The sequence below is a fragment of the Zalophus californianus genome, chromosome 5 (assembly GCF_009762305.2).
Source record: "Zalophus californianus isolate mZalCal1 chromosome 5, mZalCal1.pri.v2, whole genome shotgun sequence".
Taxonomy (NCBI): domain Eukaryota; kingdom Metazoa; phylum Chordata; class Mammalia; order Carnivora; family Otariidae; genus Zalophus; species Zalophus californianus.
In genome coordinates this window covers 15,748,775-15,775,651 of record NC_045599.1, presented here as the reverse complement: position 1 = coordinate 15,775,651, position 26,877 = coordinate 15,748,775, and the positions used below count along the sequence as shown (strand labels likewise).

Sequence of the window (26,877 nt, the reverse complement as noted above, 5' to 3'; positions counted from 1 at the left end):
TGTTTAGGTGTGGGTATGTATTATGCGTGTAAACATATATGTATGTACATACGCATTCATATGTTTGTGTGTATGTATGTGTGTGCCTATGTGTATATGTGTACCTATGTCCGTACCTACATGTGTATGTATGTGTTTGTGTGTATGCAGCATATAAGGGAAGCTTTAACCTATGTCCTTATTTCGAACCACATCACCGTACTGAAATTATACTTCCACAGGTAAGTGACTGATTAACAGACTCAACGGCCATTTCTTATTCCCTCTACTTCTGGACTACTTTAGAACACTGGATGTACATCAATCCATTTTTCTTGAACCTCTTGTGTTTAGACATCTCCAAATCCACCCTGCACAGCAGGCTTACCTCTCACAAATGCTCTTTCATCACATCACTTTTCTGCTGAAAACCATGAATGTTTCCTTGTTGATTCATGGAAACATTAAAAATCCTTACTTGGCGCTGCATTCTCCATCCTTCATAACGTTATCTGCACTCATCTTTATAACATTCTCAGAACAAAGGAGACAAAAAATGCCACATTGTGATTGGATCTTTTAGCGGCATGTTTCCGGTTCTCTCTCTGACAAAATATATAATGACCCATTACTAGAACCTCCTCTTTCCCTCTTTGGTTTTCTAACTGAAGCTTCTCAGGGACTACTTTGAGCTGAGCTAAGTATTTGTATAATAACTGTTTCCACTACTTGAGCTAACTTGACCTACAGCCGCAAATAAGTACAAACTTGTAACCAAATACCATTCTGAACCAGATATAAGAGAAATCTCACATTCATGAGTAGTGGCAGCTGAGTGAGTTCTACCTTAACTGGGACATAATCCAGGGATGTACACCTTGCTAATCGCTGGTCTCAAAAATGGCTGTCATTTCCCAGAGGGTATATGTATTTTTTACTGTTCAGTTTCTTTTTTGGTCTAGAGCTCACTATGTTAGTTTGATCTAAGCATAAACATGTCTGGTCAGTGCAAAGACAGTTAGGGGAAGATGTTTTCAAAGCTCAAGTGTATAGATCCTCACTGTCCCTCTCAGCATTCCAATCAAAAACAAAACACAGGTTATGAGGCAAGATTTTCTGTTATTCTATGTTATTTCCATTATTTGAAGAACCCCACATTATTTCCACTGCTATTATTTTCCAGTTTCTTATCATGGCTTTCCAGGTATAATCTGGAAGTAATATATCTTCTTAACTTATTTCACATGGATCTTATCTTGTCTAATTTTGCCCAAGAGTGGGCAATCCTTCTTCAAAATGATACACTCTCTTGTTGGAATTTTCTTTAATGGCTTCCTATAACAAAATCCTAAATGACATGACTATGATCATTTTAACAGTCTTAAATTAGCACTGATTTCTCCACATCCGACAAAAGTTTTACATTAAAATATTCTAAGCTTCTTCAGGAAGATTCAGTTCTTCCCGGCACTGAACACTTTTGATGACAGCAGGGAAATCCTTAAGTCACCTGAATAAAAAAGGAAACTGGAGTTAAATACCATACAGTTCTGAGGAAGTAAACTTAAATGAATATTTCACAAGTAAATGGAAAAAAACATAATTAAATCCCACCTGCTGGGTCTGTATTAATGTAGGGCACTAACTAATCCCCTAAAACAGGCAAAATGGGATAATTCCACACCATTGTTCACTAGATTCTATCTGGTTCTCTTTTTAAAGCTCTCATAAATTTCTAAGATCAGAAAGAAAGAGTGTATGTTCATATCTGGAGTAGTCCTGATCAAGAATATTTTATTTAAAATTACTTTTATGGATTTTGAGAGGCAATATACCTGCACAAAAGTGAATTTTAAACTACAAATTTGAACCAAGTGGCACTGAATATGGTAACAGGTTTAAAGTTGGGGTAGCCCTGAAGACACAGTGAGAGAGGGAACACAAGCAGGGGGAGTGGGAGAGGGGGAAGAAGGCTTCCCGCGGAGCAGGGAGCCCGATGCGGGGCTGGATCCCAGGACCCTGGGATCATGACCTGAGCCGAAGGCAGACAATGACTGAGCCACCTAGGCGCCCCTTAAAGTTGGAGTAGCCCTGAATTCTATAGAGTTTGTAATTTGGTTTAAATTATATCAGGATAAATTAATAACTTGCCTTATCAGGCTCTTACATTAAGTTTTGAAAAAAGTCAAAAGTTAAGGCTGAATACATTTTTCCCAGATGCTCTTTGGCCACACAGTTAACAGTTAATTTGTTTCAAATTCCTACAAAAATATGTAACCAAACAAAACAATGCTGTTAAATGCTTTGCTATAGAAAGTTATCAAATTTTTCACAACAAAAATTAATGAAAAATGATTTAGACTATAAACTATGTTGATCTGTATGCATTTTCTCTGGGTTCAAACATGTTCTTAGTTTTATTACATCATGAGGTTAGGGGAGAAATTTTTCAGAGATCTTTTTTCAACAACGAGTCCATATAAGACTATACAAGAAAATTTGATTTGAAATTAGACTTTGGAAAATTTCAACTTGAAAATACCCTCTGGTATTTTTCCACTATTTATTTCCCACAACAAAAAAATTCAGAAGAGCAATATTGCATATGCAGTTTCCTTTTGGTAAATACTTCCTAGTGATAAACAGAACTCCTTCCACCTATTGTTGATGCTTGAAAATAAATTTTTATAATTTAAACATAAATAACGGGGCACCTGGGTGGCTCAGTTCGTTAAGCATCTGCCTTCAGCTCACGTCATGATCCCAGAGTCCTGGGATCAAGTCCCGTGTCGGGCTCCCTGCTCAGCAGGGAGTCTGCTTCTCCCTCTCCCTCTGCCCCTCCTCCCTGCTTGTGCTCTCTCTCACTCTCTCTCAAATAAGTAAATAAAAATCTTTAAAAAACCCAAATAACTATGTTCTTTAATATCAATTATTTTACATTATAGATGAAATCAGTGGTATTCTTATCAACTTTCAGAACAAGATAGGAAAAACCTAATGAGAATTTTAACACATAGTTTGACAATCTAAAATAAATACTTTAATTACACTGCCTATAATTTTCTGAATTGTGTCATTGTTTCCTTAATTTTCTACATCTCAATTAAAATAATCTAAACTCAGTTTCAAATCTCTGGTCAAACTGATTAAAAACAGTCTTTTTTCTTTTTTTTTTTTTTAGCTTTTTCTTTTTAAGATAAAAGAAAGTTATGGTTACAAAGTGATTTAAATGGTAATAGCATTATGTTATTTCTTTGCACTATTCAGAACAATAACATCATGAATAACTCTGCCATTGGGTAAAAGATCTATACCTTCTATGTTTCTACTCCTTCAAATATCAAACCAAAAAAAAAAATGTGTGAGAGTACCTTATTATGAATAATAATCAATAGTTTAAAAACAAAAAGTTAAGACTGTGTTTGGCTTTTCTATAATACTCTAGAACTATTCCAAAACACATTTCAAAGGTCAAGTACTATCAACAATTTTCCCCACAGAGAGTTGGAAAATAATTTATGTGACATAACTGAAGTATTCAAGCAACTAATATAAAAATTTGTCCTATTTAATTTCAAGTTAAATTTCATGTTCTACTTTATTTGAGTTCTCTAGTTCCTCCTGTAAATTCTTGATTTTCTATATTTAAGCATCAAGCACACATACAAGTATCCAGAGATTACCCACTATGCGATTTTGAAAAGTTTAAATTAGCAAACGTGAATATGGATATGAACTGTTTTTTTTTAAGATTTTATTTATTTATTTGACAGAGAGAGAGAGAGACACAGTGAGAGAGGGAACACAAGCAGGGGGGAGTGGGAGAGGGAGAAGCAGGCATCCCGCCAAGCAGGGAGCCCGATGCGGGGCTCAATCCCAGGACCCTGGGACCATGACCTGAGCCGAAGGCAGATGCTTAATGACTGAGCCACCCAGGTGCCCTGGATATTAATTTCTTAATGCAGAAAACAATGTCTCTAAGAAAAAATCTGTATTAATAGGTACTTGAGCCAAATGAAATAAGTTTTAAATGTGTGATTCCCCCAAAAAATATTCTGATGTTTTGGTGATCTTCTAATTAAACAGTATCAGCAGTTTATAGTATGGGGTTACCAGTTTCAGAACAGAAATGTAAAAAATTTCAGCTTAGAGCTGCAAGACTATTGCTCCCACCACAAAAGTGAGGGGAATTTTGACAAACTGCAAGTTAAATACTTTCCTTGAAATCTTCAGAGAACTGAATTCACAGGGTGAATGATTAACCTGAAAGCTAGAGGGAGACAGGCACCTGCCCGAAGAAATGGGCTGTCACCTAACTAAAACAGATGCTGCCAAATGACGCCTAAGCCAGTAAGAATACTGAGCTTCCTTCTCTCCCTCCTCCTTTCCTTCCTTCCTTCCCTCCTTCCTTCCTTCCTTCCTTCCTTCTTTCCTTCCTTCCTTCCTTCCTTCCTTCCTTCCTTCCTTCCTTCCTACGCTGCCCAACTGCGTATGGGCTAGCATGAGACTGTGAAGTCCCTGGGGCTGTAGACAAAGGGCATTCCAACACTCTAACAGGATTTTCCTACACAAAAGCACCAGGGAAGATCAGGAAGATCTGAGGACGTTTACCCACAATAAGACTATGGGAGGGGAGAAATAGCCACTAGCTAAGTTTGCAAAGAAAACTCAAGGCCCAGCTGGTTTCATGCTGAATTGGATGGAACACGGAAGGAAAAACTAACACCACTTTAATACAAACTTCCCCAAAAAGTAAAAGACATAGAAACTCTTCCAAATCACTCATAAAGCCAACTTTGCCTCAATACTAAGATCCCATAAATGCTTTTGACTAGAGACATACTTAAACAAAGACACAGAAATTTCTCAACAAAAAGAACATCAAATCAAATTTAGATTCAACTTTCAAAAATCAATAAATATTTACCATATTAACATACTGAGAAAAGCTCTATGAATATCTCAATAGATGGAGAAAAGTATTTGACAAAATTCAGCATCTGTTTATAATTTTTTAAAAATTTCAGCAAAGTAGAAATAGAAAAAAATTTCTCAAACTTAATCAGCACTGAACAAAAAAACTACAACTAACATTATATTTAATGGAAAAACACTGTACTTTCCCTCTAAAATTGGGATCAAGGTAAGAATGTCTTCCTTTATTGCTCTATACAACACTGCACTGAAAGCCCCAGATAATGTAATAAAAAGTAATAAAAAGCATACATGTTGGAAATAGAGAAATAAACCTGTCTCTAAAGATGACACAAGTAAGTCTTTGTAGAAAATTCAAAGGAATCTACACAAAAGCTGCTAGGACTAACTTATGAGGTTAGCATGCTTTCAGGATACAAAGCCAATATACAAAACTCAAATCATGTTCCTATATATCAGCACTGAATGGTTGGAATATGAAATAAAAACATCTGGCAATGAAATCACATATATGACACCAAAGGCACAATCCATGAAAGAAATAGTTGATAAGCACACTTCATTAACATTAAAACCTTCTGCTCCAATAGGACAATCTCAAGAGAATTAGAAAATAAGCCACAGACTGGAAGATTTTTAAAAGACACATCTGATAAAGGACTCTTATCTAAAATAAACAAATAATTCTTCAAGTTCAACAGTAAGAGAACAACCAACAGGATATAAAAAATGGGCCAAAAACCTTAACAAACACCACATCAAAGAATATATACAAATGGCAAATAAGCATATGAAAAGATGTTCCACATCATATGTCATCAAGGAAATGCAAATTAAAACACCAGTAAAGGGGCGCCTGGGTGGCTCAGTCAGTCAAGCGTCTGCCTTCACTCAGGTCATGATCCCAGGATCCTGGGATCGAGCCCCACATCAGGCTCCCTGCTCAGCGGGAAACCTGCTTCTCCCTCTCCCTCTCCTGCTCCCCCTGCTTGTGTTCCTGTTCTCACTGTCTCTCTCTGTCATATAAATAAATAAAATCTTTAAAAAAATTTTTAAAAATAAAAAAATAAAACACCAGTAAGGTACCACCACACACCTACTAGAATGGCCAAAGCCTGGACCACCTGCTACACCAAATGCTGGAGAGGATGTGGAGCAACAGGAACTCTCATTCACTGGTGGTGGGAATGCAAAATGGTACAGCCACTTTGGAAGACACTATGGTAATTTCCTGCAAAACTGAACATACTCTTACATGATCCAACAAGTGTGCTCCTTGGTATCTACCCAAAGGATTTGAAAACTTATGTTTACAAAAGAGCCTGTACATGGATGCTTATTGCAGCTTTATTCATAATTGCCCAAGCTTGGAAGCTGCTTAGGTGACCTTCAGTAGGTGATACATCCAGACAACAGAATATTATCCAGCACTAAAAAGAAATGGGCTATCAAGTCATGAAAAGACATGGAAGAAACCGAAATGTGTATTACTGAGTGAAAGAACCCAATCTGAAAAGACGACATACTGTATAATTCCAACCATGTGACATTCTGAAAAAGGCCAAACTATGGAAAGCATAGTAGATTAGTGGTTGACAGGGGTTAAGGAGGAGGAAGGCAGAGCACAAAGGATTTTTCAGGCAGTGAAAATACTCTGTATGATACCATAATGATTGACACATGTCATTATCCAAACTCCTAGGACGTGAAATACCAAGATTGAACTCTAAAGTTAACAAAGGACTTTGGGTAAATAAAATACGTCAATGTAGGTTCATCAACTGTAACAAATGTGCCATCCAATGGGCAATGTTCATAGTGGGTGAAGCTATACATGAGTCGGGGTAGGGCAATCTGTGTATCTTCCTCTTAATTTTACCTAATTTGGTCTAAAAAATTAAGTCTTTAAAAAACAAACAATGCACCAAAAGAAGTGAAGCACTTAGATGTAAATCATACAGATTATGTGCAGGATTTATAGGCTGAAAGCTATAAAATATTCCTGAAAGAAATATAAGACTTATATAAATAGAGTAACATACCATTTTCATGAGTTGTAAAGACTCAAAGTTGTTTAGAGGCCAATTCTCCCCTAATTGACCTGTACATTCAATGCCATCCCAATCAAAATCAAAGTGGGCTTTTTAATGGGAAAAATTCAAAAACTTTCTAAAATTCATATGGAAATGCACAAGATCTAGAATGGCCAAAATAACTTTGGGGGAAAAAAAGTACAAAGTTACAGGACTAACCCTACCTTATTTCAAGACTTATTACAAAGTTACAATAATCAAAACAATGTAGTATTTGTGTAAAGATAGAGAAATAGATCAACAGGATAGAAAATAGAATAGAATCCATTCTTGGATAACAGATTTGCCACAAAGGTACAAAGGAAGTTTTTTTTTTTAATCAATAGTGCTGGAACATAAGAATATCAAATACGAAAAAAGAAAAAGAAAAAGAAAAAAGCTTCAATCCATACATTGCATCATATATAGAAATTATTAATTACTCATTACAAAGCCTTTAAGACTTCTAAAAGAAAGTGTAAGATAACATTTTTGTGGCCTTGGTTTAGGGAAAGATTTCTTAGGTGTACACCAAAACCATAATTCATAAAAGAACCAGTTGATAAACAGGACTTAATAAAAATTTAAATCCTTCTGCTCTTTGAAGACACTATTAAGAGAATTAAAAGATAATCCTCAGTCTGGGAGTCTGAAAACACATGTTTTCTTTTTAAATTGAACAGAAAGAGTAGGGAAAATGTAATGCATGTCAAAAATGTTTGTTACAAAGAAGTGTGTGAAGAGAGAGAGGGAAGAAATAGAGAAATTCCACTGCTCTGATGTTTAAAAAAACTTTACAAAAATATGTCATATAATTTGCCACAAAAATATTTTTAAAATTATAATAGAAGTTTCTCTATCTCATATTCTCTGATAACTAGAAAATAAAAAAATAAAAATTTAGAAATAACCAGTTACAAAAATGAACTTTTTAGAAGTTAAGAAACATGCTTATAAAAATTACTTAGCTCAAAAAAATTACTTAGCTCAAAGCTGAGATTAAAATAATAAGTACAGGAGTGCCTGGGTGACTCAGTGGGTTAAGCGTCTGCCTTCATCTCAGGTCATGATCCCTGGGTCCTAGGATCTAGCCCCTTATCTGACTTCCTGTTCAGTGGGGAGTCTGCTTCTCCCTCTGCCCCTCCTTCCTGCTCATGCTCTCTCTCTCCCTCTCTCCCTTGTGATCTCTCTCTCCCAAATAAATAGTCTTAAAAAAATAATAAGTACAAATGATCTAAAAACCAAGGACAATCATAATAATTCATGACAATATAGAGCACAGCAAAATCAGTGAAAAATTTATGGCCACAAAAATCTTTAATTCTAAAGTAAAAAATAAAAAAATACTCATTGGAAAAAAATCAACTAAATAAACCATAAGAAACTTAAACAGTGAATTAATGAAGAAAAAAATCTGAGATTAATGAAATATAAAGCCACATGCCTGTACATGAAGACGCACAGACAAAGAATGTCTACATTTAAATACTATTTCTTTTAAAATGCCCCCCCCCAAAAAAACTCCAAAAAGACATTTAGAAGCTTAGGATTATGAAATAGACAATAAAATAGTTCATACTTGGAATAGGAAAGAAAAATTAATTGAAGACTTAGAGAGATTACAAGAATTATAAGAGAAAAGGACATCTAACTTTCTGGCAAACCAATAAATAAATCAAAAAAGAAAACCCTGAGGAAATAGAATATATTCCATACATTTTTTCCCTAAGTTAGAAAATTTGATTGGTCCAATTCATATATAATCCATACATTAATCATATAGATGACTAGAGATCTCTCACTAACAGCCACCAAAATGGAGAATGGATTAATGGATTAAAGAGAGAACTGGGAGATGCCAAGAAGACTCCATGAAATAGGAAAGGTACAGATGAATGGGGTCAGATAACTGAAGATATAAAACTTCCAGCAATGGGGGACCTGAATGGCTCAGTAGGTTAAATGTATGCCAGTGGCTCAGGTCATGATCTCAGGATCCTGGGATGGAGCCCGATGTTGGGCTCTGATCTCAGCTGGGAGTCTGCTTCTCCCTCTGTCCCTCCCCTCACTCGTACGTGCACGTATGCACTCTCTCTCTCTCTCTCTCAAATAAATAAATAAAATCTTAAAAAAAAAAAACCCAAACCAAAAAACTTCCAACAATGGTCAGTAATAGAGAGTGGTTTAGCCAAGCAGAAGGCAGAACAAGTAGATATGAAGGGCATATTCTTTAACACAGTCAAACATGAGTACACTGTTTCAGATCTACTACGTTGACGTAAGTCCAATAATCATCCAGATGACTTATTTAAGTACATGAAGACAATGTCTTAGGGATCTGACAGAGGGAGAGATGACAGTCTCCAGTTTGGAGAATTCTTCACTGTTTGGTCCAGGGAATCAATTCAATCTCCTCAAAGTAGGAAATCCCACTTATTTTCCTGAGTGACAGGGTCCCATTGGCCTGCAGTGTAAATGTGACTGCTCGTTTGTGGAAGCTGACATTGATAGAGATAATGTCAAATTTCATGAAATCACTGTGTTAGGCCTTTGGATCATTTGTACAGATCAAATGTCAAGATCGAACTCAGAACAACGGCAGGACACTGGAACCCAAGAAGTTTTATATAAATAAAAATCTAAAAAGCTTGGATAGCAGGTAATTATGATTAATGCCATAAAATTTCACAATGAGAAAAAAATACAGCTGGGATTTTTCGAGCTGTCAACAATTTTCTGGTTTTGCTTATTTTCCCATCGCTGTTTTCCTATTAAAAAGAGGCAAAGATTTTTCTAAATCAGAGAACCACAGGCAGTCTGGACGGAAAGATATTTTAACAGTGATTTAATCATGAATGTGCAGCTTAACACCTGTGTATTAACCAGGATTCTGAGGTTTTAAACAACTGAAAGCAAATCTGGATAGTTTTGCAGTATTATGAAGTGATTATAAAAGTGAGACATGTCCCTGAGAATAGACACTGAAAAACTACTTCCTGGGAAGAAGCGAAAATAGATCAACTCTGAGTATCCAGCTCCAAGATCTCATGGGCATTTCCACTGTGTTCATCTCAAGGGATGAAAAGATCCCATCTTTGGCAGCTCAAATTCTAAAGAAATCCTGACTGATCTGCATCAAGTTGCCCACTTAGCCAGGAGAGGAAGACATTCTATTAACAGTCTCTCTATACCTTCTCCAAAGAAGTAGATTAGTTCCTCAAAGCAAAATTTTCTCACCGTGCAAGAATTTGGAATATGCATGTTGGGCAGGCGAATACAGCAAACATCCATGCCATACTCTGATTTTCTGATCTAGGCCTGCCCATTCTATTTAAACATAATCAGCAACAACCAAAAAATAAATAAATAAATAAACAAAAAACTAACAACAAAAACAAAAACAAAACAAAACCATAATAGCAATGGGAGTGCATTCGTGATTAGACAGCTTGGTTATACATGATTCTCTTGAATCAAGAATTCCATTTGTTTATAGCTTTCGTCTATATGCCACCCCAGAGACCTCTTCAAATCACTAATTTTCCCTCTTCTTTATCAAATATTTGAAAGTAATTTCAAACAATTTCAGCCAATTACTGATCTGTTTAATGGTCCATAAATCCAGTTTATATATCTCTATTATAGGTCTATACCTTGTCTATAAAGAATGGGAGGAAACTGTAAAAATGCCTTATGTCTGCTTTTTCCTGATGGTGCCAAAGAAAGCAGTCATAATGGACATGTTATTTTAGAGAATCCTTTCTAGTCTCCAATGATCATTGCTTTCTCTTCTATTTTTTGTTTTTAGAAATTATCCTTTTGATAATATTATCTGGACTTTTGATGCAAGGGACATCAAGCATATGGATTTTGAGTTTGTGGGTTTGATTTTCCTTCAAGATTATAAGAATAACACCTGTCTATCATATTCCAATTCCAACATCTCTCCCATTCCTCATAATCTGTCATTCAGATGTTTTCTCAATACACTGAGAATGGAATATTTTTAAGCCCAGGAGGCAAATGCTCTCTTTTAATTGCCAGCATCAACAAACCTCAAAAGTAATGAATTTTAAGAAGCTTTATAAAGTGGTTCTACTCTTTTATGGGTGAAGTGGGTAACAGAAGTCATTTGCCTATGCTTCTTGCTAATTTGGAGCAAAATTCAGTTGTCAATCATGTTATTTCTACCACCTGCAATATTTCAAACTCAAAGTCATTACCTCAGATGGTGACTTTTTCTTACTTGTACTGTTTCATCCACTTTTTCCTTCCTTAAATTCATCTATTTACTTAAACATTGCTGCTAGTTTCATAGTAGGTAATATTTATATAGATTTTGTGTTCCAGCTATTGTACATGTTTACATATAATAATTCATTAATGCTGAAATACAAATCAAAACCACAATGAGATACCACCTCACACCAGTGAGAATGGGTAAAATTAACAAGCCAGGAAATGACAGATGTTGGCAGGGATGCGGAGAAAGGGGAACCCTCCTACACTGTTGGTGGGAATGCAAGCTGGTGCAGCCACTCTGGAAAACAGTATGGAGGTTCCTCAAACAGTTGAAAATAGACCTACCCTACAACCCAGCAACTGCACTACTGGGTATTTACCCCAAAGATACAAATGTAGTGATCCAAAGGGGCACATGCACCCCAATGTTTATAACAGCAATGTCCACAATAGCCAAACTGTGGAAAGAGCCAAGATGTCCAATGACAGATGAATGGATAAAGAAGATGTGGTATATATATATATATATATATATATATATATATATATATATATATATACACAATGGAATACTACACAGCCATCAAAAATGGAATTTAAGAAACAAAACAGGATCATAGGGGAAGGGAGGGAAAAATAAAATAAGACAAAATCAGAGAGGGAGATAAACCATAAGAGACTCTTAATCATAGAAAACAAACTGAGGGTTGCTGGAGGGGAGAGGGGTGAGGGGGTAGGGCAACTGGGTGATGGACATTAAGGAGGGCACGTGATGTAATTAGCACTGGGTATTTTATAAGGCTAATGAATCACTGAACTCTACCTCTGAATCTAATAAAACATGACATGTTACTTAATTGAATTTAAATAATAACAAAAAAAAACTGCGTTGCCTAATATCACACAGGTAGTAATTGTTCAAGCCAGAATTTACACCCAGGTGGTCTAATTTTAGATAATAAATTTATAAATTCTATAAAATCCTGGCTCTCAAAGCTTGGCTATGAGCATATCAGTCAGCTGCTGCAAGTATATAATAGGCAGCCAGTGCCCTATATATGTATATACAGACTCTTCAATCCTGCAATCCAACACCAACTTCATTTTCTAAACCGATACTCATCCTGCCCCAATTTCTTGTCAGCCTTCTCTAAAAATCTTTAATGTACATACCAACACACTGTGCAGGTTTGCTGGTGACATCGCCCACGTTGTTTTTATAATCAGACCTTTCCCTTACCCAACCTGGTTCCCTATCACTTTTCAGTATGCATCTTCCTGTGGTCTGGGCAGTCTTTTCACTGCTTCCTCCCCCAACCCCTACACCCTTCTTTCTGTTTCCTCAGCTCTGTGCTGGAGAAATTCGCTCACAGATCTGCTGTATTCTTGCCTTTGCTCACTACCAGCCAAGGTCTGCCCAACTGTCCAGGTCTATCTCAAGTGTAAAACAAACCCATGCACGTTTCTTAATAAACCCAACTTGCTTCTATCTTGACACTTCTTTCCCACCACCTAACACCATAATGGGCTAAAAGAAAGTGCCTGGTGAGTATGTATTCATCTGTTCTTTGCAAACACTTTCAAGACCTAAAAAGGGTAGAACCCTAAAATTACCTTCAGCAGGAGAGCACACCATCCAATAAACTTTATAGAAAAATACTATGAGATTTTTAAAAAGAAAAAAACTCAGAACTTTGCTTTCCCAATGCTACCATGCACAGAGGGCCTACCATATTTTAATTCCTGAACATTAGTTTTTCTTTAGCAATTTCGGTAATTGGTTCAAAAACTGTTTTTCCTGGAGACAAGAGATTACATAAGATCTTCGATGTCGGTAGAGGTTTCCAGTTTTAGTGTTATGATGAAGTGCAAGGAGACATAAATAGAAAGCCAATATAAACTCTTAAAACTTTAATTATTAGAACAAGATGAGTTGTATAATATTTAAATCAGTTTATGTTCTAAAGGCAAATAAGAATATGCTTATGATAGGGTGCCTGGGTGTCTCAGTCGTTAAGCATCTGCCTTCTGCTCGGGTCATGGAGCCCTGCATGGGGCTCCCTGGGTCCTGGGATCGAGCCCCACGTCGGGCTCCCTGCTCCGCGGGAAGCCTGCTTTCCTTCTCCCACTCCCCCTGCTTGTGTTCCCTCTCTTGCTGTGTCTCTCTCTGTCAAATAAATAAATAAAATCTTTTTTTAAAAAAAGAATATGCTTATGATAATATAAAGGATATCCTATGAGACCTTCCAATTGAAATATTTAACCGTTTTCTGATGTTTTCTATGAAGATGTGTTTAACACTGATTTAGCTATAATGCATAGATACATGTATAATGTTTCAAAGAGAAAACTGTTCTTACATTTACCTATACTTACATTATCTATATATCTTACTATTTGACCTATGCGGGGAAGGCTTCAACACACAACTGACACTTGGTAGGGGCATATGCAATAGAAATACAGTTGGTCCTTGAATAAAGTGGGTTTGAAATGTGCAGGTCCACTCCACTTATACTTGGATTTTATTTCAATAAATACAGTACAGTCAATGTATTTTCTCTTCATAATATTTAGTGACATTTTTTTCTCTAGTTTCCTTTTACTTTATTATAAGAATACAGTATATAATATGCATAACATACAAAATATGTGTTAATCAACTCCTCATGTTATTGGTAAGGCTCCCAGGCAACAGTAGAATATTAATAGTTAAGTTTTTTAGGAGGCAAAAGTCATTCATGAATTTTTGGCTGCACGGGGGGTCAGTACCCTTAACCCCCTTCATCGTTCAAGGGTTGATTGTACTAGACTTTTTAAAAATCAGAGTAAAACCATTAGACTGTAAAATTAAAGCACACCGACAACAAAATATCAGTATTTGATTCCATTTCTGACACCTTCCTTAAAGAAAAGTAAATTTTCCATTCTGACAGTTCTAGATTGCTACCTATTCTCTCATTGTCCCTAGTACTCCCTTCCCTTGCTCTTTGCCCACCACCCACATGAGCCTTCTTTCAGTCCCGGTAATTCCCCATGCACGTTCTCTTCTATGTCAAGGATTTGTCACATCTCACTGATCTGCCTGACAGGCTACTTATCACATGAACCGTTCTTCAATTCTTAGATCTGGGCTCAAATATCATTTCCTCATTTAAGATTTCCCAGACTTCCACTTGAGATAACATCTTCCAAATGCTTCCTAAGAACTGGTATTCTTCTCTCAGAGCATTATTGAAGGTTTACATTACATATCTGTGCTTTTATTTGATTCATGCATATTTCTTTCCCTATTCCATATTCTCCACATTGACAGGTACTTTCCTAGCTCTCTACTACAGTCTCTGGTCTGTACTAGGCACACAGAAAATGTAAGGAGAATGAACGAATGCAACAAAGAATGAATTTTACATGGAAGGAAAAATGGTTAAGAGACGTACATGATATTTCAGCTTGAGTTCTCCAAAACTAAGACAAATATGTGGCCCAATGAAATTAATGTTATTCAATCTTAGCTGCTTTAAAAGTGTCAGCTTCACTCCCATCTCAACATGTTGTGAAACTTATAGGGTTGATTTAAAAATATGTGGAAAGAAGCAACCTATTTTTCTATTTCAATATTTTACTCTTTTTAAAAAAATCTTATTTATCTTGAGAGAGAGGGAGCATGTGTGAGCAGGAGTGAGGCAGAGGGAGAAGGAGAGAGAGAATCTCAAGCAGACTCTGTACTGAGTGCAGAGCCTGATGCAGGGCTTTGTCTTATGACCCTGAAATCATGACCTGAGCCAAAACCAAGAGTTGATGGCTAAACCGACTAAGCCACCCACACGCCCTGAATATTTTACTTTTTCTTAGGCAAACATTATTGATTGATATTTGATGATTCCAACTTTCCTGAAAGTTTAACCATTCAATAACATATTAACCAAAGATATCCCTCATAGAGATTTGGTAGTAGGGGGATTATCCACATTTTTTAATTACTGGATAATATATAGAAAATATATGATGGTAACTGATGATAAATCACTTAACTTCATGTAATTCTTAAAAAATTAATTAAAAAATAGGAATAATTCTTGGGGTGCCTGGGTGGCTCAGTCGTTAAGTGTCTGCCCTTGGCTCAGGTCATGATCCCAGAGTCCTGGGATCGAGCCCCGCATCGGGCTCCCTGCTCAGCAGGAAGCCTGCTTCTCCCTCTCCCACTCCCCCTGCTTGTGTTCCTGCTCTCGCTGTGTCTCTCTCTGTCAAATAAATAAATAAATAAAATCTTAAAAAATAATAAAAATAAAAAAATAGGAATAATTCTTAAAATGTGGGGAATAGGTTGTATCAAATGTCAATTTTTTTTATTTCTTGAAACTAAATATACCTATCATGGTTTTAATTAGTTAGGCCTAATAATCCATGGAACAACATGAATTACAAATATCATTTTAGAAAATAAACTAAATGATTTTTCTCCCTTCCTTACTCCCTCCCTGCTTTCTCTCTTTCTTGAAAACAGAGTTAATTCCCAAGCTCCAAAAACCACCTGATGTGATGCTTGCATTTTGCTGTATTTCTTGGCTAAGTAATGTCTATGAATTGAACATCAGACTGTCTACGTACAGGTATCCATGGTGGGGATAGGTGGCCAGTGGGGTAGCTTTCTGAGTGAGCATGTGATGCTGTTCCTATTTTATAGTGACATATCCCCCTGGCCATCTTAGAACATTTGGGGAATCACTGATTTGATAAGGTCTACCAACACTGGAGTGTCTTCTAGAAGATGAAGTTTCTACATGAGACAGAACCTGACTGAAAATTCAGGCCTGTCTGCTCTAGCCTGGTAAAGGGCATTGGTTCTCAGCAGAGCAAAAGTTGGAATGTTTAATTTGCTGCTCAGATTAATTAAAACAAACAAACAAACAAACAAACAAAAACCCTGAATGGGTAGAGCATTTGTGAGGTAAACTTTCTAGTAGCACAGTAGGTTAACTAGTGAATGTAGACTAGAGACTTCTCTCTAGCCCCACAAAAATGGATAATCGCTGAGCCTAAGTCTAAATGTCTTTTGGTTTCTTTCTTGAGAAAAAAAAATGTTAGGGATTTAAATATGCATTTAACTTCAAACTCTCCATAATTATAGCAAATTTCAAGTAAACGCCAAAGCAAGTTTTGTGTGGAACAGTCACTGAAGAAACTGATCTTTCAGCACCTCTGATAAATTACCTCAAAGAGAGAAGACTGTAAAAATAAGATTTCAATATTTTCCATCCAAATTTCAAAGGATAGCTTGCTTTTCTTTCCTCAGAAGAGGGTGTTTTTATTCAGTTACTATATTGGACAATAGTTGAGATCAGTGTAATTTCTCACGTGGCTCCAGGTGAAGGGGAAATAATTTACTTTCATTTATCCAAAAGCGTTGTAGTGTGAAGCAGGTATTCCCATAGTCTCACTCCTGAAAATGGGTATTCCATCCAATTGATATTCTGTTACATGGTTCTCAACTCTGGCCACACATTAAACACCCCTAGGAGCTTTTAAAAATACCACTATCAAAGTTCTACCCCAGGCAAATTGAAACCAAATTTCTGGTGCTCAGATCTGGGTACTATTGTGTTTAAAATATTCCAGGTGGCAGGCACCTGGGTGGCTCAGTTGGTTAAGCTCCTGACTCTTGATTTCAGCTCAGGTCATGATCTCAGGGTCCTGAGATGGAGCCCAGTGTCGGTCTCCACTCTGATGAGCCTGGAGTCGGCTTAAGATTCTCTTTCTCTCTCTGCTTCTGACCTCCCCCCCCCCCCGCTGATATACATGTGCACACACTCTCTCACTCTCAAAATAAATAAAATCTTTAAACAAACAAACAGACAAAAAAAGACAACAAAACTTCCCAAGTGATTCCAGTGCATAGTGAAGGCTGCAAACTATTAATCCAATGTGTCATCTGAAAGAAGTTAATCAAAAATGAACACCAAGGAGTTAAGGGAAAATGGTCAACAAAATTAGGAGGTCCTAGATTTAACTCCCAGTTGGTTCAAGAAGTCTTAGTAAGATATCCTTCACCAAACAGTATTTCTGAACCTCTACTGTGGCTCCAAATTTCTGATTTTCTTCAGAGACGGAGGGTACATTTCAGAAAATCAATTTTAACTTCAGAGGAGAGCTATTTCCCAGGTTCAAATCATGCTTAACTAGAACAGCACCAGGACTTAGAAGAAGATCTCATGAGCCTCACTAACTTGACCTTCAAACCAAAGTCAACTATAGTTACGGTTGCCTGGGCCATGCGAATCCCAATCACCAATATATTTCTGTACCAAATATACATGGAAATGATCCAAAGGAACAAAAAAGTAATATAACTGAATAGAAGAACTACTATTAGAAAGGACTGAACAAGTGTAAATACGAACCTCCAAACATAGAATTATGATAAGCCTTAACATTTCACTGCCTCCAAACCTAAAAATATGACTGCAAATAGGCTAAACACAAAACAAAAACTACCAACCAACAAACTTCCACAAAAACAACAGAGGCCATCAAACCAAGAGGGGAGAGTCAGAGAAAGAGAAGGTTTTTAAAAATAGTCTCCAAGGCACACCTTGGTTTAGCCCCATGCGACATTTAACAGCCCAGTAAGAAGCACTGGGAGAGAGAAATGATTTCACAAAAAATCTGAACAAGTCCAACTAGAAATACACAGTTGGAAAGAGCATAATGAGAAAGTGTGGAGGAAGCTCAAAGAAGACCCAGAACCTCAGAAAAAGAAAACACGGTTGACATTATGGTTTTGGTTTTCTTGCTGGGAGAAAAGTAGAAACATTTCAAACACCCAGAGGTAAGATCCCATGAATAAACAAGAATTTAGTTAAACCTAAGAAAAAAAAAAAGAAGAGATTTCTGGTGTGGTAAGAAGTACAGAAACCTGCTGAACTATCTCCAGCCCACTCTAGACTCAACACAGGGGTCTAAAATCCAATTGCCATCCTCATTATCTTCTCATGCTTATAGAGGATTTGGAAAGACTTCTGGAAAAACCAGAATGGAATATGGTTAAAACTAGTCAGGTAGCTTCTCTCTGACAAATGCCAAGACTGTACGATTCTGCCCCCAATTCATAGGTGCTACTGGAAGCCTGAAGATATTCTGGCATCGATTAGCATATAACTTCTGTGACGTGATTGCAGGATAGGATACCAAGTACAATTCAGTGTTTCTGATTAGGTTTTACCTCACCCCATCTGATTCCCACTCCACCACGATTTGCAATCTCCTTCTCTCCACCATGCAGAGAACACACACTGAGGGAAACTGCAGCCTTGAGATAAGTAGAAGTCAGAGAAGGGGAGAAAGTGAACATTTATAATGAATTTATACCAACAACATCAGTGCGAAGAATAAGTGAGGGCCAAACTCTTCTGTTAACAATGAGCTAGGTGAAAAATATTATAAGCTCTATTTTAGAAGAAAATGACTGGGTAATGCACATGTAAAATTATAATAGAAAACAATTCTAATTGATACCTCAGAGATAAAATTGTAAAACAACAGGAAGAGATGAGAACAGAGCTTGAAGAGTCGGGAAACAAATATAGGGCCAAGGTCACAGTATTGTTAAATTAGTCAATGCGTGCAGTGCAGAAAGGGAAAGAACATACAAGGGAGAAATGTTTTACTGAAAATTGGAAAAATTAATATATTCAGAATGAAGGCCAAAGATAAAACAAAGTAATTCGAGCAAATAAGGAAAAGCCTAGAGGTATGGAAGGTGGTGGTCAGAGATGATCAACCCAGGGATAACTGGTCTTCCTGAAGGAGCAAATCCATTAACAAAAAGTCAACGCTTTTCAGAAAGAGGAAAATTTTCCTGAAATTCTAGAAAAATTGAAAATGAAGATGAAAGCACATAACATTTTCTAGGGGAGAAATCTGATAATCATCAACAATGAAATATACCTTTGTTAATAATGGAAATTCGAGGAAGAAGAAATTTTGCAAAGTCGCTTACAATTGTAAAAAGATCAGGCTATCTTCAGACTTCTCTACTAATTCAATTACAGACCCCCTTAGAGCAGTTACTCTGAAATTCTGAAGGAAAGTAGGTGTGGTAGATATAATAACCATCCCTTTCCCCCCCCAAAGTTCTCTGTTCTAATCCTAGGAACATATAGATCTGTTACATTACATGACAACAAATCGAGCAGGGGATTTGCAGATGTGTTCAAATTAAGGATCTTGCGAGGAGATTATCCTGGGTATGCAGGTGGGTTTAATATTAACAGAGGCTGGGCTCCTGTCCTAAGAACTGTGGACCCTATCTCGAAGCTGAGAAAGGCAAGGAAATGGTATCTCCCACAGAGCCCGGAGGGACCCAGCCCTGTGGACACCTTGACTTTAGCTCAGTGAGATGGATTTTGGACTTAAGGACTCCAGAGCTCCGAGATAAATTTGTACTGTTTTTTAAACTAGTAAGTTTGTGATAATTTTTTAAAGCAGCAATAAGAAACAAATACAGATGGAAACAGTTTGGACGCATTGACTTTTTAAACTTTCTTTAATCAATAGGCATTGAATATACGAAGAAACCATGGCTTCAATCTGTTTTGTCAAATTGTAAAAGGAAACCACGACAAATTAATAACTAGCATATCCAGGGTCAAGCGGTAGCCAGCATTAAAAGTGAAAGGAATTTAAACAGTAATATTGTGTACATTAATAGTCTTTAATATAAATAACCTGAGGCAAAAGACACACACACACACACACACACACACACACACACACACACCCCAAAACTATAAAAGGCACTCATGGGGGAAAATAAAACAAAAAATACTGAAAATATAAGAAGCAGTAAAAACAGAATCACAAACTAATATATGCACTGCATCTTATGTAAATTAATTTATTCATTGCTTAAAAAAACATGCATTATATCAAAAACGTTCAAGCTTTATATGTTTTTTTGAAAGCAATGCATTAAAACAGTCATTGAGAAAGCTTAAATGTAAATGAACAAAGACAAAACAAGACCAATGCTAAGATAGGAGTATCACCTCGATAGACAAAGAAAATGCACCTGAAAAAAATTAACACTCATTTATGATTACAAACAGAAACTCTTAGCCAAAAAAAAAAAAAAAAAAATAAAGGAGGAGAAGGGCACTTTCTAAGTCTGATAAAAATCTACAAAAACCCCACAGAAAACATCAAACTTAATTGTGAAATACTAAATACTTGCCCTCTGGGATCTGGAAGGAGACAAAACTATTTGCTATCACCACTACTGTTCAAGATGGCCTGAAGAGCCGAAGTTTTGCAACAGCTGAAGAAGAAATAAAAGTCGCAGGGATGGGGAAGGAAGAAAGAAAGCTTTCATGACTCAACAGATGATACGACTATGTATGTCAGAAAAACAAAAGAATCTGCATAACAATTATTAAAAATAATTTAGCAAGATAACAATTTGTCAACATACAAAATGACTGTATTTCTCTATATGAGAAATAACAAATGAGAAAAAAATTAGTTACAAAATATGTCATTTATATGACCAGCATAGTCTATCTGATGGGGAAGAATCTATAGAAATATCTTTAAGGCTCCTACAGAATACTACATGATATTATGAAAGAAATTTTAAAAAACATTAAATGGAGGGGTTATGGTGCTTTGGATTGGAATACTACCTATTAAAAATGTCCATTTTCCTCAAATTGACCTAAAAGTTGAAGGAAATTGTCCCCAAATCCCAGAAGCCTTTTTTGAGGCAATTAAAAAAAAAAAACTGATTCTAAAATTTATATAGAAATGAAAAGCATTAAGAATAGGCAAGGCAAGATAAGAACATGACCAACGACGTACACTGTTGTGTGTCAACCCATTTTACAGAGCCACTGTTATTAAGATAACATGGCAGTGGTACAGGGATATGAAATAGGTCAAATGAACAGAACAGAGAGGCCAGAAACAGACTCACACACTTGGTCCAACTGACTTATAACAAAGGTGTTAATGCAGTATAACAGAAAAATTATGATCTTTTCCAATAACAATTTTAAATGTAAAAATATAAACACAGAAAGTTCCAGAAGGTGGTCTGTGTTAACTTACTGGTAACCTTCAAATGGAAGTGGTCTTTTAAACCAAGACACAAAATACAAAAGCTATAAAGTCCAAGTTACATAAATTTGAAGTGTTATTAATTCCAAAGAGGAAAGTTCTAACTTGAGAGAGAGGAAAGCTGACAGACACTAATTATATGGCTGCACCAAATACTCAAAAGATGAGCCACAAAGAGAAAAGAAAGAAAATCAGGGCACCATTCCCACTTATGCTCAAATGGACACAACGTCTTACTAAGTAAAAAATGCAGATCTAAGTTCCCTAAGGATTCAATGATCTTGTCATAATTTGGAGGATAATAATCATGAAGTCGTTTGGCTATCATTCAATTATCCAAAACTTCAAATCCTGGATATTATTCTAGAATAATATAATAATTACAATATAATATAATGTAGTCTAATTATAATAGGGCCATTTAAGCATGTGAGTATATTTGCTATAAAAAATTTAGTAGATTGAGTCTGCCATTTCCAATTTTATTTATTTATTACATAGATGTTAAAATATTTTAGTTTTTCTATTAATTTATTTGAGACTTCCTTGCAGAATACTGCTTTCTCAAAACTGATAGGAATATCAGAATTTCTAGAAGGTTGACAACATGAAACATCCAAATATCTTTAAACATAATTAAGATGCTACTGTCTTATTAAATTGCCTACTTCTTACAATGTTTTTTTGTTTTGTTTTTGTTTTTTCCTAGTGAGAGGAAAGACAAAGGTCTCTGTATCCTACAGCCAAACAGAATACAGAAAAGATTTTTTACTAAGTATTCCAAATGACAAGGTTAAACTCACTCTGATGTCGCACATACAATATAAAATAGATCAATTTGGGGAGTAATCTAACTAGACTCTCAGTTACTTGTAAACTTCATTTTGGCTCCAACTTTATGCTTCAGTGTTCTAAGAGGTTGATTTTTATATATACAACTCAGACCTGACAACTGCATTTTTTTTTTAACTTGCTCTCAGAGTTGAGTTGGACAAAAAAACGTAATCCGTTCTCTTCTCCCTTAACTGGATAAGGGCTTGTGATTTGCAATTTCAGCACCCCCCCACTTTTTTTTTTAAAGATTTTATTTATATATTTGACAGAGAGAGACACTGCAAGAGAGAGAACACATGCGGGGGGAGTGGGAGAGGGAGAAGCAGGCCTCCCGTCGAGCAGGGAGCCCGACGCGGGGCTCGATCCCAGGACCCTGGGATCATGAGCTGAGCTGAAGGCAGACGCTTAATGACTGAGCCACCCAGGCGCCCTTAGCCCTGCCTTTTAATGGTAACACAAGCCTTGATGAACCATATGTAGACACACGTCATTTGGGGAGAGCAGATCAATATTCCTATTTCAACATTACAAATTTTTACAAAGGCATTGAACAAAACATGTTTTTTATAAGCACCCTATATAAAATATTCTTCTTGATGCATATTTAGCATAACACTTCACATAGAAACTTTAGTTTCCAATGTTTTGAGAACTTCTTTTGGGAGAATGGTTTACCAAAGTTTTACCTGCCTAATTATACCACTTGCTACTGCTTACCTCTATTTATTTCTATTTCTATTTATGTTCCCCGAGGACATGAAAAATGCCTTTTTAGTCTTTTTTTTTTTTTTTTTTTTTGCCAGTGCCCAGAAGGGTGTTCTTGTAGTATGGAAATAGTATTTTTAGATGCAGGTATTAATAGAGTTGCACAAATATTCAGGGAATCAGATCCCCTCTGCAAAGGTCAGGTCAGCATTTGATATAGTCACAGCTTTTTCCTTGATCATAGCTGGTCTCAGTAGGTGGCCCTGTCTCTCTGCTCATTGCTGTTGCCTAAATAGCCTCTTCCAGGCAGGAAGTGTCTGCTAAAAGCTGTAATCACTGACACTGAACATAGATCACTCACTCACCCTCTGATAAAGTCAAATCAAATTGGTACCCGGATGCAGCTTACCACGATTATAGGCCAAATTCTGAGCTCTGTGCCTAAGAAGCAAAATCTAAGATAAGCTGCACGTGCAAGAATTTTTTTAGGTGGTTTGATTGAGGTTGAGATGTAAAAGGTCAGTTCTAGTTTGGAAAGGGCTTTCTAACATGCAAAATCATTCCCTCGCTTTCAGTCTTAAGGACCATGTGATCAAGCTCATTAGATGGACAAAGTTGGGGAGCACTCTTGTCAGTATTATGACCTGAAAGGTCAAAATCCAACTTCTGATAATTAAAGAAAAGATTGTGTAAAATAACAACATTAAACTAATTTCTCAATAGAACATATTTTTAAGTATTTTGAGGAGATCATATCTGGATTGGAGAATCTAGAGACCAGGCTTCCCAGTTCAACCTCATTTGATATCCCCACCTTCTAACTTAATGGCAGAGAAACTGATGCATTAAATCCAAGAGAAGATCAGCACATAGCTATGCCCAGGAGCTCTTGTAGATACATGACTGATATGCCCAATGCTTTAAAAAAGAATATCAATAATTCTTCATTGTAATGATTATAAATACTGTATTTTCTATGTAGAAAATGTTTTGTTTCTTTCCCTTTTTTTTTCCTTCTCTATGATTCTCTATACTTTCTTAATATCCAATTCCTACACCTTTTGCCCCCAAAGGCATTTTCCTGGGCTTTTTTTTTGCTTTCCTATATTTCCTAATTCCTGAATTAATCGCCAATAGTTCTTTTAAAATTTTTTACAATCTGCGGCTCAACATCAATACTAAGTTAGTATACATGTGTATTATTAGATCATTAGTTGCCTAGATATTCTGAAGATGAAACTTTTAAAAACACACATTTGAATTATCCTGGGTATAAGTGTGGAACCAGCAGAAGCCAGACAAACACAGGACCCTTGAGCACTTACTTTCTCAAATTGCCCCCAACAATGTGATTGGGACATTTGGTTGGATGTATTCTCATCATTGTAAAATTCGGGCTCTCCAAGGAAATAAAACAAAACCAAACCACTGTTTTTACCTGTTGTTTTACTGCCGACCCTACTTTTTCTAAACTACTTTGAATTATGAAGTTCTGCATGATGCCCTGTGTCACTAGGCTAAGCCAGGCAAGGAGAGCTGGAAGTACAAGAGGTTTTTAAGGCACAAAAACTAATATCAAAGGGTGCCTGGGTGGCTCAGTTGGTTAAGCGACTGCTTTTGGCTCAGGTCATGATCCTGGAGTCCCAGGATCGAGTCCTGCATCAGGCTCCCTGCTGAGCAGGGAGTCTGCTTCTCCCTCTGACACTCCCCCCTCTCATGCTCTCTCTATCTCATTCTCTCTCTTAAATAAATAAAATATTTTTAAAAAACCCTAATATTAAAATTCAGTGCATTTCAATTATTCTGTCTTCAAGTGTAGAAGAGGCCATTTTTTTTCTTCTTTCTTCCCCTCGTGTGGGTCTCAGAATCTAAACAAACACAAAATTCTTAAGGAACTAGATTTGAAATGTGGGAGAAAAAAAACAGAGGTTATAAACCCACGCCTTACCACTCAATAACTACTTTTCTTAAGTTTCTAACACTTAAAATGTTGAGATTTCTTTGAGTTAGTCAAAATGAACTGTCAAGAAATAGCTACTCGGAGAAAACATTCTTCATTTCCTCAAATAACTATTTTTTTTTCCAAACTCTAATTTCCCCAAATAAGTGCTCAATTTTTATTCTAAGAATCTGTATACAAGTGCTTGGAAGATTCTCAACTCAAACACTTCACATTATTTAAGGGAGAGTACATTTATAAATAGGGAAACTGAGGCACTGGTGGTTAAAAAGAAATATAAAATCCTTTTGAATTGAAAATGTAAGAGTGAAGTTATTTAGTCCTTAACATATTACTTAGACGTTCACAAAAAGAGCTCTAAATATAGAGATGTAATTTTAAAATTCAGTAAATGAAGATTAGAAGATAAAAGGAAATCAGACAGATTTATTAATGAATTAGTAGAATCTATCTCTGCTACATACACTCAAAATTTTATTTATTTATTTTTAAAGATTTCTTTATTTTAGAGAGCACAAGCAGGGGGGCTGCAGAGGGAGAGGGAGAAGCAGATTCCCCACTGAGCAGACAGCCTGATACCTGGCTCAATCCCAGGACCCCAGGATCATGACCGGAGCTGAAATCAAGAGTCAGCAGCTTAACGCTTAACTGAGGTTCCTTAACCGAGGTACCCTGCACACACTGATAATTTTAAATGAGGGATGATATAGGTTGAAATGAAATCAATTTAACTTTTTAGTGTACTTTAATGTAGTCAAGCTATAGTAAAAACGCTTTACTTGGTAAAGGGCTTCATTTTTTTTTTTAAACCCAAGGACACACTGAAAACACTGTAAAATAAAAAGAGAAAGAAAGAGCTGAACTGATAACAACAATAGATAGAACCTCTTTACCAGTTCAGGAAAACTGTGGGAAGCCTACGTCATCTGGATATAAAAGGATTTGTGGTCATTACGCTGGGAAAGTCATAGGTGCTTCCCAGCTGTGTACAAAGCTACTAAAGAAGTCATTTCTTAGAGAGCTGAGCATAGGTCCAATGCTGTTCATAATTACAGACCTGCTCAACCTACTGCAAGAAAAAAAAAATCACTAATTTTCAGTAATACAGGCAGAAATTTGGCACAAATTCTATAATGGAAACAACAGTTTCGTGGAACCGTGGGATCAAAGGTAATTATATATATATCAATATGGTATAATAATGAATAGGTGGGCATTCCAAGAATTGGGTCTACCTATTCATAGCATAATGTGCTTTCACTTCCAGCTTCACCTTGTGCTGGAAATTAAGAATGTACACACTTGCCCTGAGCAACTGTGTTTCAGTGTAGTCGGGCATAAAAAGAACACTACAAAAGGAGCAGATAAATGCCAATTGCATTGACCTGTCTCTTCCATCAGAGAGGTACTGATAACATTCATTGTAATAACTAGCTCTCTAGAAAAAGGAGAAACAAAAAGAAAAAATAAAAGATGTGTGGTCTTTGCCATGTTCCATGAGGTAAGTCCTCCCACCACCGCTGATTTCAAGCTATAAACATGACATCTTTGAGTGGGGAGTTGAGAAAGGGTGTGCATCATCCGCTTTTATGAGTTGGTATGAGCCAGATCCAACACACCACTGAAACACATTCCCCCAAACTTCGTACGAGTGGCAGTCCAAATCATTACACTCAGGGCTTCTCATACAACTTAAGAACATTTGAAGAACATTTCTGAAGATTTCTGATCCCTAATTCTTGGTCTCTATATCCAGAATATAGAACACATTTTAACCGACTGTAGACTTATAAATACAGATATCTATGATCAACACAGGTCTCTATCTTCTCAAGGGAAATGTTCTATCAGACGCAAGGATACAAATTCTTGCTAGGTCCTTAGAGCTATTGATTTATGAAGCATGCCTTTTATCTCAACTTTACCACAAATCTTGTGAAATCCAAATGCCACACTCTAAACATCCCCCTCGAGGGTTCACATTTAAGGCTACTCTGTTCTGGGATAACTTATGTTTTAATGATATCTTTACATCTA

General features: G+C 36.4%; 1 protein-coding gene across 3 annotated transcripts in view; it reads right to left on the bottom strand.

Moving 5' to 3' along the window:
- The window catches only part of PRR16 (proline rich 16), a 282,610-nt gene that overhangs the window by 37,206 nt on the left and 218,527 nt on the right, over window positions 1–26,877 (bottom strand). The window contains exon 3 of one of the 3 annotated variants that reach the window (XR_003522344.2): window positions 368–1,489. The exons of 1 other annotated variant lie outside the window; for it this stretch is intronic. The gene's annotated coding sequence lies outside the window, so the exon portion shown is untranslated. Of the gene's footprint in view, window positions 1–91; window positions 1,490–26,877 lie in introns of those variants that run through there. One more of the 3 variants, XM_027607037.2, reaches the window with a different exon arrangement.